Source organism: Serinus canaria, chromosome 9 (assembly GCF_022539315.1).
Source record: "Serinus canaria isolate serCan28SL12 chromosome 9, serCan2020, whole genome shotgun sequence".
In the NCBI taxonomy this organism is placed as follows: Eukaryota; Metazoa; Chordata; class Aves; order Passeriformes; family Fringillidae; genus Serinus; species Serinus canaria.
The window spans coordinates 7958714-7971175 of NC_066323.1; positions in this window are offsets into that span (position 1 = coordinate 7958714).

A 12462-nucleotide genomic window follows, 5' to 3' on the forward strand; every position below is an offset into this window, starting at 1 on the left:
GCAATGGCTAGAAAAGATGGAGACAGAACACAGCAGCTTTGTAACCTAAGTCCTAGGGTTCATGGAAATTTATGATTGTCTCTCTCAGTTCAGGACTTCATTCCATACTACAGTGCAGGAACTATTCTAATAGAAAACAGGATGAATGTGGAATTATATTCACAATAATTCATTAATGCAAAATTATTTGCATTAATGAATTATTGTGAATATATTAATTATTAATTATTTATTTGCAGGCCTCTGCTGAAAAGGTACCAGCTTTCTGCAATGCTGCACTGCAAAAGACAAGAAGTAGGTGCATATAAATGTAGTGTATTTCCCCCCGAATGAATGCTGTTGCTTCAGATTTTACCAGCCTGAATTCACATGCTGGACATGGCCCTCCTCCAGCACATGAGCTCAATGATTCCTCAGAGGCAGTTATGCTTTTGGACTCACAGACGTTATCTGTGTTGTGCTTACATGACAGTGGAGCTTGAAGATACTGTGATCTCAACCCAATTGTCCCCTAGCCAAAGTGGAGACTGCTGTCCTTTGCTCCACTAAACTCAAGAGCTTTTTACAGTGTTCCTGCTCCCTAAGCAGTACCTCCTTCCATGCCATGACTTACAGATCACTTAAGGTATTCTCTACTGATGTTTTTCCATCTATGCACGTAAGAGTTGGCTGTTTCTTCACCCTGTCTCCCTTCTGTTCCTTGGTTTCAGCTCTGGCAGCTCTGCTGCACTGGTTAGTGTGAGTCACTGATTAGCAATGATCCATGAGCCATGTTATCTCTTTCACATCATTCTCCAACATTTTCTCACATGAGCAAGATCAGGCAGTTTTGCAGAGAACTTGGATTACTGAACTTAGTGGGTCAGTCATTGACCCACTGACCACCTGGGGCAATGCAGATGTTACTGTGCTCAACTCTAAAGGGAGGTACGAGAAGCCTGGCCAGCCTGGCCTTTAGCAGCAAAACATGCATGCCTTTTCTCCCAAACACATGAACACACACCCAGCTCTGAAGAACAGGAGAAAAAATACACACAGGACTAGTATTATGTACCAGACATGTACTGCCAAAATTATTTTATCAGTCACCTGGGCCCCATTCAGAAAAGTTCATCCTAGATTAAACACAAGTCCAGCCTTGGGACTAAGAGACGTGGTAGAGAAGGGGGAAAAGAGTGACAGCAATGGAATTGATTAGCTTATTTTCTATTCAATGAAATGACCTGGTGCTGTAAGTACCCTCCCAAATCCTGATCCTGTTTCCCTCAGGGAGAAATCCTCTCAGGGGAACTCTTGGATTTAGACACCATATGGAAGGCGAGAAAAAGGAATTAAATAAAAGATGAGGCAAGAGGTGGAAAAAGGCCCTTGTATTTAACGAGCTGCCAGACAATGTGATAGATGTCAGCTTAGTTTAATTTTCAGTAAGGCCATCTGAGCTCCACTCTGCCACAGTGATGGGAACAGACAGGGGCTCCTCTCTGCCTCCTTCTGGTCCTATTTGCTTTTTAAGGTTAAGCCTTAGCAATGCAGAGTGGTCACTACTGCCCGCTCTGTTAGCAAGCAATAACTTCTGCCAGCACCAGCATCTCATTGTGCCTGACTCAGAGACCTCACACAGGAGGAGGTCCTGCACTTGTTTTGCCCTGGAGATTCCTCCCAGTTCCTTCTTCCAGGTAACCCAGAGCTTGCCCTGGATTGTTTAAGAGCAGACTGGGAAGTGCCACAGTCCGATTAGATCATTGAATGATGGCATCATTTTTCCCTTGCTTTTGACTGAAGCTACCTCATTCTTTTTTAAAAAATTGTTATTTGATATCCAACCCTCTCCCTATCCCCCAAAAATAAAAATGTGTCAAAAAAAAACCCCAGGACCCAACAAAAGACTACCATATGATGTTAGCAAGAGCCTGGTCTGGAAGTCAGAGGTTTCTGCTTTCTGCTCCTCTAAAACTGCCAATAGAGGACTAACAGGCCTCAGGAAGCATCAGGAAAATCATGTGAAGAGCTGACCCTAACAGCAGAGAGACTTCCTTTCAGCTGAAACATGTATCCTGGAATAACTCATTTGAGTCCCAACTATTTTCCAGGCACTAAAAAATGTACTGCAGAATCTTCTAAGGATGTAGAGGACCTGGTGTCTGGCAAGTACAGCTGTGGAAGGGACCACAGGAATCACCACCACTAACAGCCAAACTTGGATCCTGCCACCTGACTTTCTTTTACTAATTTCCTCATGTGTTAAACACTCCTCCATGCCAACAGACAAACACCTACAAGTCATTCCTAAGGTAGATTAGAAAATAAAGGGCAGAGGGAGACTGCTGTAGCATTAGATTTAACAGCAGCAATACAGAGGCTTTTGAAAGAGAGAGTGACTGAGATTGACAGATTGGATCACACCTCAGTTCCATCCAGCCTAGTTCCCTGTCTCCAACAGTTGCCATCACAACATGCGTGAGTAGAAAGTGTGAAAACCTTGCAGCAAGCAGATGGTGGAGAGCTACTCCTATTCCCTTTTCTCCCCAATATCCTGGTCTCTTACTGGCATGAGAATGAAAGCTCAGGGTGTAACAGCTAGTTTTGGGAAGGGTATCAATAAATGAGAAAACAGGTCTGTAAGCAGCCTTTCAATGCTTTGGGGCTCTGCATGGCTCTCCTTAGGGCACTCCACTCTGAAAGAAATTAGTAATAGTATCACATCTGTATATTGCAAGGTTTTCTTAAATTCTGTCAAGGATGCCAGGATCACATCCCACATGAAAAAATATTCACCTAAAGTAAAAGGTGGAATGTAGAAGAGGGACATCTCTGAGCTGTTCTGAAACTGAAGCAGCCTTAATACATGCTACTGTTTCTGGGAAACTCTTTAGTCACCTTTGTCTTTCTGAACATGAGGCTAAACTATCACATAAATATTTTGCCTTGAGACAAACTAGTGTTCTGGATCCCAACCCATAGCACTTTCTTATAATCTTTATTTCTGATAATGTCTCTGCAAACCAGATTAGAATGTGGCCTTTAAACAAGTCTGTGGTACTTGCAATATTCTACATCTTGGAAAGTGCACCACATACATCTGCACATTTTTCATGGATTCCTTTGAGAGCTTAGTTTCCACTTTTTATAGATACAAAATTTGCAGCATTAGCTAAACACTTTTAAACAGTTTTATTAAGCAGCTTTCCATGAAACAGCTGCCCGGAATAGGCCATATAGAATGGGGTAAAATTAATAACCCAAATCTATTAACAAAAAAGTAAACAAGTAGCTTTTTTAAGCTGTAAAACTAAAAAAGATAAATTGCTATTATCTCTCCTTTCCCACATTCCACCCTCACACACGGAATCTCTAAGGTCTAATAGAATGAGCTTATTTCCCTTGTCTTCACTATTTTCATCTTTCTCTTCAGATACTATTTTTATACTTGGCATTAATTCAATATTTTTGATCTCTATCACTTCACCAAGTTTGCTAAAAATTGGCCAACAGTTCAAAAGCTTTACTGGGGAACAGAGATAAAGATGCAGATAACATGATCAAAGCTCAATTTTTTTCATAGAAGTAGGTTAATGGGGAAATTTGAACCTACCATTTCTCATAAGCATGACACCTCAAGTAAATTTAGCAAACCCATTTCTGCAGTTTTCTATTGTCATATTTTATTGGGAATGCAGTGACAGATGCTCCTCCCATGCCTGTATGTTATTTTGGGTGAAGAAATCTGGTGTGCTGTGGTCAGTGGAAAGACTACTTTCCACTTGCTGTGCACCAGAAATCCCTAAGTAGGACAGAGACACAGAATCTGTGGTTCAAAAAGAGTTCCTGAAATGCATGAGTGCTCTAAAACAAAGGAAAGAATTTTATGTAGCAGAGGAATTTGATTTGATTAAGCCTTTGCATAGGAGTAGCAAAGGCTTTTGATATGGTATCTCAAAAGTCAATTTCCTAAAATATCCTTTTTTGTGTCCTTAATGTCCACATACACATATCAGAAACATTGCAATTGTCTGTCCAGCTGTGACATATTAGATTATTTGTGGCTTTGTAGCATAAAGCAGATTCTGTGACTTGTGATGCTTAGCCACTGGCCTTGGACAAGTGCCAACTCGGGTTATTCCATTCTGCTGACCTAAATTCCTCTCACACAGTCAGGTGGATGCAGTATCATCCTTTACTTCCTGTCCCAAATTATAACACATCTCCTCTTCACACACACACAGGTATTTTACACCGCTCCTCAACTCTGGTGGTTAAGCCAAGAGTGATAGGAATTGATATACCATGGTTAACAGATAGGAATTTTAAGTCCAGAGATATCAATCCTAAACTAAATTCATTCAGTGACTTTCCTTTTGATTTCCATCAAGTTGTTTAAATTCCTTTCTGTTTATTTTTTTTCATAAAATGAGAGACTGGGGAAATACGAGCGTGTAAAACCCGAAGAAAGCTGACACAAATGTATGGGTTGTTTCTTGTATGTCTCATTTGTGCAATGTAGTGCTTTCTGCAACTTCACATCAGTGCATCTCCTACCAGGGACACTGACAGTCAATTCATCTGGGTCCAGTTAACACTCGAAGGGGAGGAACTCTTACAACTTCTTTGTGAATTATGGGGAGCCTCTAACAAAACCCCATCTCCCATGTGTTGTAGAATTCTTTATTGGCAAAAGAGGAGCCAAGCTGCTGACCTTTTGAGACAGCTCACATTGGTTCTGGCAGCTCCATCCTATCATAAAATCATTTTAAGAAAAAAATCTGCAGAAAATGGGGCACTGGGTGGAGGTGCTTGTGTGCACAGCTGTGCCCAGAACGTTGCCCACACGTAGCAAAGCTGGCATCAGATTTCTGGGGGCCAACTGCCAAGTGTGGGTGGGTAGTGAGAGCACAAAAGCCTATTCCTGTGGGCTTTGCAGCCTGGAAGAGCTGTACATGTTCCCACAGGGAAACAATCCTGTTGTCGGCACCAGGCGTGTCACCCTGCAAAGCTCTTCCCTCCCCACCACGGAAGAGCTGCCACTTGCCCACCTACCCAAAGGACACGCTTTTTCCAAAATTGATGAGTGTTTCCCAACACCTCCCAACAAACAAGTTCAATGAAAGTAGGGTAAATTAAAAAAAGACTCTTGACGCAGTTTTGGTAACAAGATTGGGTAGTGTTGCTGCTAAATCTCAGATAGTAAGCAGAAAGCCTGCTAGCCTTCACAAACTACTCCTGTCCTAGGCACCTGTGGTGTCCCCATTACCTCATCCACACCAGGACAGTCAGGAATAATCCCAGGGAGGCTGAGGGAGCACAGAGCTACATAAGAGATCTAATTTGGTCCTCTGTTGTTTTACACTCTGAAGATGTGCTACTGTGCAGGTTGGTACTAGAAAAGTAACAAGGTAAGAGACCTACTGTGGAGCAGGAAAATACCTTCAAAGCTTTGATTCTGACCCAGGTGAGGCAGGTACTGTATGTATGAAGTCTGTAGCAGCATAAGAAGCTTTTTTTGCTAGCACATGAACTGTGTAACACAACATGAGTCAGCTAATGAGGGATGAAAGCTTTTGCCCAGGACAGATAAGTTGAGCCCCAGGCAATTAATTATGTGACACTCTTATTGACACATAAAAAATAAAATGGTGTGTCATTACTTCACACAGACTCAAATGATCCTATAAAGGTTTTATTGAAAATGTAAAGGTCTTTCTTTTTAACATTCCCATAAAGTTCTTGTTTGATATTTTTTGTTTGAAATTTTTTGAATAAATTTCTTCCCTCCTGCTCTTGGGTGAGCTGGGAGCTGCACTCCCAACCAAGAGCTGGCTACATTCTAGAAAGTTTGAATCCCACAGTCCAAGTGGCAGTATGAGGGTGAGAGTTGTAAAAATAGTAAACACAATAAATGGCAAGGGATCCCCTCAGTTTGCTAAGGCTGAGAGCCCTTTCTCTTGTTTGAGCTGTAAAGATTCCCAATGAACATACAAGAGATCCTTGCAGCTTCCCAGGAATTATTTGACCAATAAGCTACTGCTGATTCAGCTAAGGCACCCATGTTACTACATGTGATTCATAAATATGGTGCATCATCATCATAGGTTTTGAAGAAACATTTTTCCTTCAGCCAGTAACAAATATTTTGATGTTCCTTTCTTTTATTTTTGCAAAACTGTTTTTGCCACTTACATGATTCAATAAAAAATGAACTCTTCCTACAAAAAGACAGGCAGACTCCACAAGTAGGGTCTGATTTGCAGGTTTCAAATGGTGGGGAAAATGGTGGGATTATCCTTCCCTGATGGAAGCTGATCAGCTAGGCTCCTGCCTCAGTGTGGAATGGATAAAACACCATGATCTGTGACCTGGGCTCCTCTCACAAGGACTGGCCTGCTGGGTGACCACAAGGAAACCAATAAGATTCTCTAGCATCAGCCTCATGACCCAAGAGAAACCTCTCTTGAATTCAGCAGAGAGCAGGGGAAAGGTACACCAACATTTCTAGGGTCCAGAATGACTTTCTATTAGACAATAGTATATTGCACAGTAGGTAATATAATGCTATATTACCTCTAACAAATCCCTTCTGATTTCAAGGAGAATCCTCAACATGGATGATGGGACCTGCATTGAGTTTAACAAGAAAACCAGAAGACATACAAATATTTTTGGCTCTCCTGAAATACTAATTTAAAAAAAAAAAAAAAAGTATATGCCTCATATTGAATTTCAAATCTTCATTAAAAAAATGTGAATTCATGTGACTTCATGTCAATCTGAATTTGCACAATTGCAAAGAAATTCATGTTGGCATTACTGGGTCAAAGAGCCTGCTGCTGAAAGCTCTCCTGGCAATCATACTCTCTCCCACACCAAGCTCCTGATGAGGTTATCCTGGAAAAGATTTTGGAGAGATGGGGCCTGGTCCTAAATATTTTATTGACTTCGAATCTGCTTTTGTGCTATTTCTTTAGGCAAGATACCGATTGTATGTGCTCTATTAAACTTAGTTCAGCTGCCATAGCTAATATTAAACCAAAGAATAATGTTGGTTTAAAAATCTTACTTATATATTCTCTAAAAGCCAAATTTTGGTCACACTCTCTTTCATATACGGATTGAACAAAGCCAGTGACAAAGGCATTTCAGGAACCTGTACAACATATTTGGCATTCATAGCATACAATCCATTGCAAACATTGACAGCTATAAAATTTGCTCCTATGCAATTCAGCTAAAAAATGTTCTCTTTATGTGATGCAACACAGCTGTAATCTGCTTTAACTCAATTGTAGGTAACAAAAGAGGGTCACAAAGGCTTTTCTCAGCTGATATTTTAATCACCAGCATCTCCGACTGTCTTGCTGGTTTCAGGTTCCTCAGTTCCTGGTCGTGCAGTCCCCAATGCCAGCAGGTGGGTATCCAGCTCAGATGCATAAGCATGTCACTGCAAAGCATCGGGCCTCACCTGCATTCACTGGTATTTGAATGTTAGAAACAGTAAAATCAAGACTGACAGAGAGAAAAGCTTTTGAGATCCTGTCCCTGTCCTAGCACCTTCCAGAAATCCTGAAGCAGCAAAGGCCATGAAAAGATTCTCTGAGAATGGGCTGCTACTCCAGTATCACAAGCAAATGCACAGCACATTAGCGCTGCCGTTGCTCCAGCATCCTCCCACACCCCCTTTTCTCCACCACCTCCCTGCAAGAACTGCTCGGGTATTTTACACAGATCACTTCACAGGTAGGACACGCTGCTCTTCCTGTTCCTGCTTTTCAGAGAAAACACGCTTGAAAAACAAATGATCAATAAAAGGCGGTGTAATTGCCCAAAGCCGGGGATTCGCAGTCTGCTGATGGCTCCGATTTCACACACAGGTGTGAAATTGTCACACAAAGACATCAGCACCTCCTGGGGGAACAGGGCCCCCAAATCCACACAAATGTAGTAAGAAGAAAAATAAAGGTGCCTTACCCACATGGGTGATAACCGTAGTCAGTCGCTGGGTGAGCTCCTGATGTGACATCTCTTCCTCTTTTAGCCAAAAAAGCATTTCACACAGGGAACTACACAGCATCCAAAAAAAGATGCACCCAGAGTGGGAGGCTGCACACTCACTGCCTCACTTGCACACAAAGCAAGGACCACTCCCACGGCACGGCCCTTCCAGCTTTCACATCTTCTCTCGGCTCCTCACCTCTTCCAATTTGCTGCCATCCATGCATGGACCTTGAAAAGCTCCTTCCAGACGGGGTTTTTACCCCCCTCGACGGAAGGAAGGGAGCAGGAGGGGGGAAATATAAAAGCGGGGGAAAGCAGACGAGTTGATTGCTTATGGCTTTTTTCCTCCCTTCTCCCGCGGATGAGGCAAAGGATAAAGAGACAAACCAGCAAGCAGATACCTTCCTCCAGGGAGACTTTTGGATGGTGATGCTGCGAGTCAGGGAAAAATCCTGGAGGTAGGAATGGCATCGGGAGGAGTGGAGCTGGCAGGAGAGCTCGAACAGCCGCAGCTGCTCTGCGACGCTCCCTTCACCAGCCTGCCTGGGAGCGGGGAACAACACGCACACAGCCTCCGATGCTAACCCTCGGCCCCTGGGGCCCGAGTGCCTTGCAGGCTGTCGTTGAGTGGAACCCCGCAATGTCTCCAGAGACCCTCCTCCCACCCCCTTTTAGAAGCCCCTGCCTGCGGGGCCACCGCTTCCATAGAGAGGGAGGGGGGCATTGGGCGTTCTACGTGCGTTGCGGCCAGAGGCTTTGCTGCTCCACCTGCACGGACAGGATCCGGGGATCCTGGCTGAGCCCACAGGAGCCTCTCCAGCTGCACCTGCACAAGCAGGGTGAATTAATCAGCTGTGGGTGCTGGGCAGGGCTCGCTCACCTGCGATTGTGGCCACGGAGCTCAGCCGTGCCCATGGGCAGGCAGGCACAGGTGACCTTCAGTGGCCAGAGCAGGTCTGTGGGGAGTAGCTGCCCACGGGTGCCAGCCTTGCCCGGCTGCGTGGCTGCCGTGGGGCAACGGGAAATCTTCATCAACCCTGCGAGAACAGGGAGAGTAAGGCAGGCAAGGAAGTGAGAAAGGGCAGGACGAGACAGGGACTTGTATGTCTCCATTCCATCCCTCTTTGCACCTTATCCTAAGAAGCCTACCTGAAACTCCACACAAGGTAATTCCAGAGACAGAAAACTTACTGCACACCTAAAATGGAAGAAACAAAACAGGGTGCAGCTGCCTGCAAGATCTACTCTATTCCAACAGAATTAATCCAGCTCTAAATCTAGATCCCTACCCATCCCATAGAGTTTTGCTTAAGTCCACCTTTCCAAGTACGAAGACCCTGACAACATGTATGCCCAAAGCTGGAGCTGTAAAATACCCCTGTGGCCTTGTCAGATCATAGAGTACAGTCAGTGAGGCTGTCCTGGTGTTGCAAAAAGGTTTACCTCTGTGAAGAGAAAATCCTATAATCAGCTGGCTGACCTAAAAACCCGTCTGAGTACCTGTGCTGTTATCCTCATTTCTGGATGACTGACCAACTATGCTAAGAGGTTCCTTGCATAGTTCTTTCTGTTCAGTTAGTTTAACAGCAAGTCTGTCTGAAAACATGAGAAGGATGACTTCAGAGCCACCCACCAGGCAACATTTTAGGATTAAAGCAAAAGCCTTTTTTTTCTGAGATCCAATTTTACTGCCTATCTAGGCAGTAAAGGCCAAACTGCAAAGACCTTGACTTATGTTGAAAGGATTTCCCCAACCATGGAAGACATGGCATGATTGGGGGAAAAAAAAGTATGTGGGAAACAGACTAACATCTAGCTATAATTTTTTGAGGGATTTGAAAGGTCTGGGATGCTTTATTTTTTTCTTGAAGGGTCACAGATGGCAGGTAGGAACATGGCACTAAAAAAATCATCATGTTTCCAGACACTTAAATTTTTTTTTTTTTTTTCTGCAGGCACAGACACTGCATAAGCCCATTCATAAAGTAAATACACTGAAAAACAGAGTAGATTATTTGCTCTCACTACTCCTACAGCAAGGCTGTTCAAGAACATCAAGGATAACTAAGAGCTTTTGTCTCTAGCTAGATTAATTCTCAGCTATTTTAAGACCATACGCTCTTATACCAACATTGTTATTCAGCATCAGTAACTGCAGATTTGTAAATATTTGCTATTTTAAGATCCCTTTTCTCTTATTATTTGTTCTTGCTATGTTAATCTGCTTTTTAGCTTTCCAGCACACCTTCAATAGCTTTTGAACCTGTCAGTCAATTGCAATCCAGTTCAGGAGAGAGGAACTCTCGCAGGTTCACCGAAACTCAGCCAGGTGCACAAAGTCTGAAAGGGGAAAGGATGCAGTAGGGACTCACTAATTAATCCTGGCTGCTCCCTGCCCAGGTGGGTTAAACTGCAGGGTGGGCTACATGGGATCAGTCCAAGGCTAAATGGGATTCAGTCCAAGTTATGGTGCTGTCCCTCCCTTATGTTGGGAATGATAACAAACTTTTAAAAGGGGGGAATTTTGGTGGAAAGGTTTTGGGCAGCAGGACACAGACAAACTCCACTAATAGCAAACTCCATTAGTTTTACCAGTTACAGGATGGTTTCTTTGCCCAGATTCAATGGTGCCTGCATTAGAAAAAGGCTACTGTTCATTGAGTATATTGCCATTACAAATTCCCAAAAGGAAGAGCCATTGGATGGAAGCCAAAAATATTGCAAAAGCATGGGTGATCCACAAGCTCAAGCCGAGAAAGGGAAAAAATAGAAGACTAGACTATAGGGATCTCTTGGAGACACAGAGAAATGAAAGCCCTGTATCTGTCACTTGAGGAATGGTTGAAAGTTGCTGAAGTAACTTAGTCTATTGATGGGATGGTAACAATTTCCAGTGCTGGGAACTTTTTTGTGAAATTGAGCCAGTACTTTTACAACAAATACTGACTTCTCCTTTGAAGGATAAAAGCCCTTGTTGATAAACATGTGGTAGAGGTGATGATTTACATTCCAGGCAGGGATCTCACTGAAAACAGAATCAGGGGCTGTGAAAACACCATGGTTCCACTGCTAAGATGATGGCCAACAGGCAAAACAATTTGATTTTTCTACAGAGTGACAGCCTGACAAATCACCAGCTCTTTATTAGATCCTGAACCAAACATCTGAGGCCAAAGCATTGTAAGCAATTCTAGTAAGCAGTAAATTGCACACTGCTAACGGAAAAATGTTTATAAGACTCTATGGCCTGACCAGTATAAGGGGAAACTCTCAAAGAAGAAAAAAAAAAGCGCTATTTTCTCCTTTTCCATCTTATATAGCTATATATGTTCCTTCTGTCACTAAAAAAACACCTGGCCAACTGAGCCTGAAGGACCACTGAGAATTGAAATAGATCCATCCCTGAAACTAGCCTATCTTCTTCACTGTCTTGATTATTTCAATTTTCCCACTCCTACATAACCTTTACAAACTCACCTGTCTTTTACTTCCTCATGAAAATCTCCTTCCAGAACAAGATTACAATCTTCTCTTATACAGAGGACATCTGAAGACAATTCCATAGCAGAAAAATAGGCAGGCTGATGGAATAACAGAGAAGTTTAGAATCCCTTTACCAAGTTTCTTCCTTTGAAAACTTTGGTACTACTTTGATATCATACCCTTTCCCCCTTTGTCTCTAGACTGGCAGATCCCTGTATCAAAGACTGTGGCTCTGTTACTTGCTGTGAAGAACTAGAACACTTTTGGCACACAATTGGAAAAGGTAATTACACTGTCACCACTTCTGATGGGCTATGGCAGTACCTCAGAACCACAGCACATTTCTGTTAGCAGAAGAAACTGTTAAGTGAGTCAGATACTTCTTTGATTCACATGAAAAGAAGGCATCCAGAGTGCTGCTTCCTTTCTGGAACATCAGTCACATAGTAAAGGAAAATAGCACTCCATATTTTAAGTTTTCTTACTTTTATTCTATTTGGAAGACTCCAGATAACAGTGCTTTTGCTTGGCTTTTAAGAGAGTCACAGTGCTGGTGCTTCTCTGCTGTTCTTGGCTTTCTACTGGCCTCCTGGTCAGCTCCTGAGACAAATCTAGGCTTCTTTGCCAAAACTCGCAGGAACACTCTTCTCCACACAAAGCTCCCCTGGCAATGCCTGAGGCTCTACCCTCACACCTAGCCTCTCACCTAAGCTCTGCAAAGTCTGACCTGCTTTGCCTCAGATGCTGTTTCAGCTATTTGAAAAGAAGCACATCTATTAAATCTGTAAAATCTATTCTGAACAAAAAAATGCCACTGAAGACACAACACCAGTTTTAGCAAAATTCTCTGCTCCTCTCCCAGTCTTCCTTCCCAATCACAAACCTTTTTGTCAACATCATTTACATCAATCATTCGCTTTCTGTGCTCCAGGACAACTGTTCTGACACAGGCTGGGGCATTGGCCCATCTGTGAGCAGGACCATTAATATACC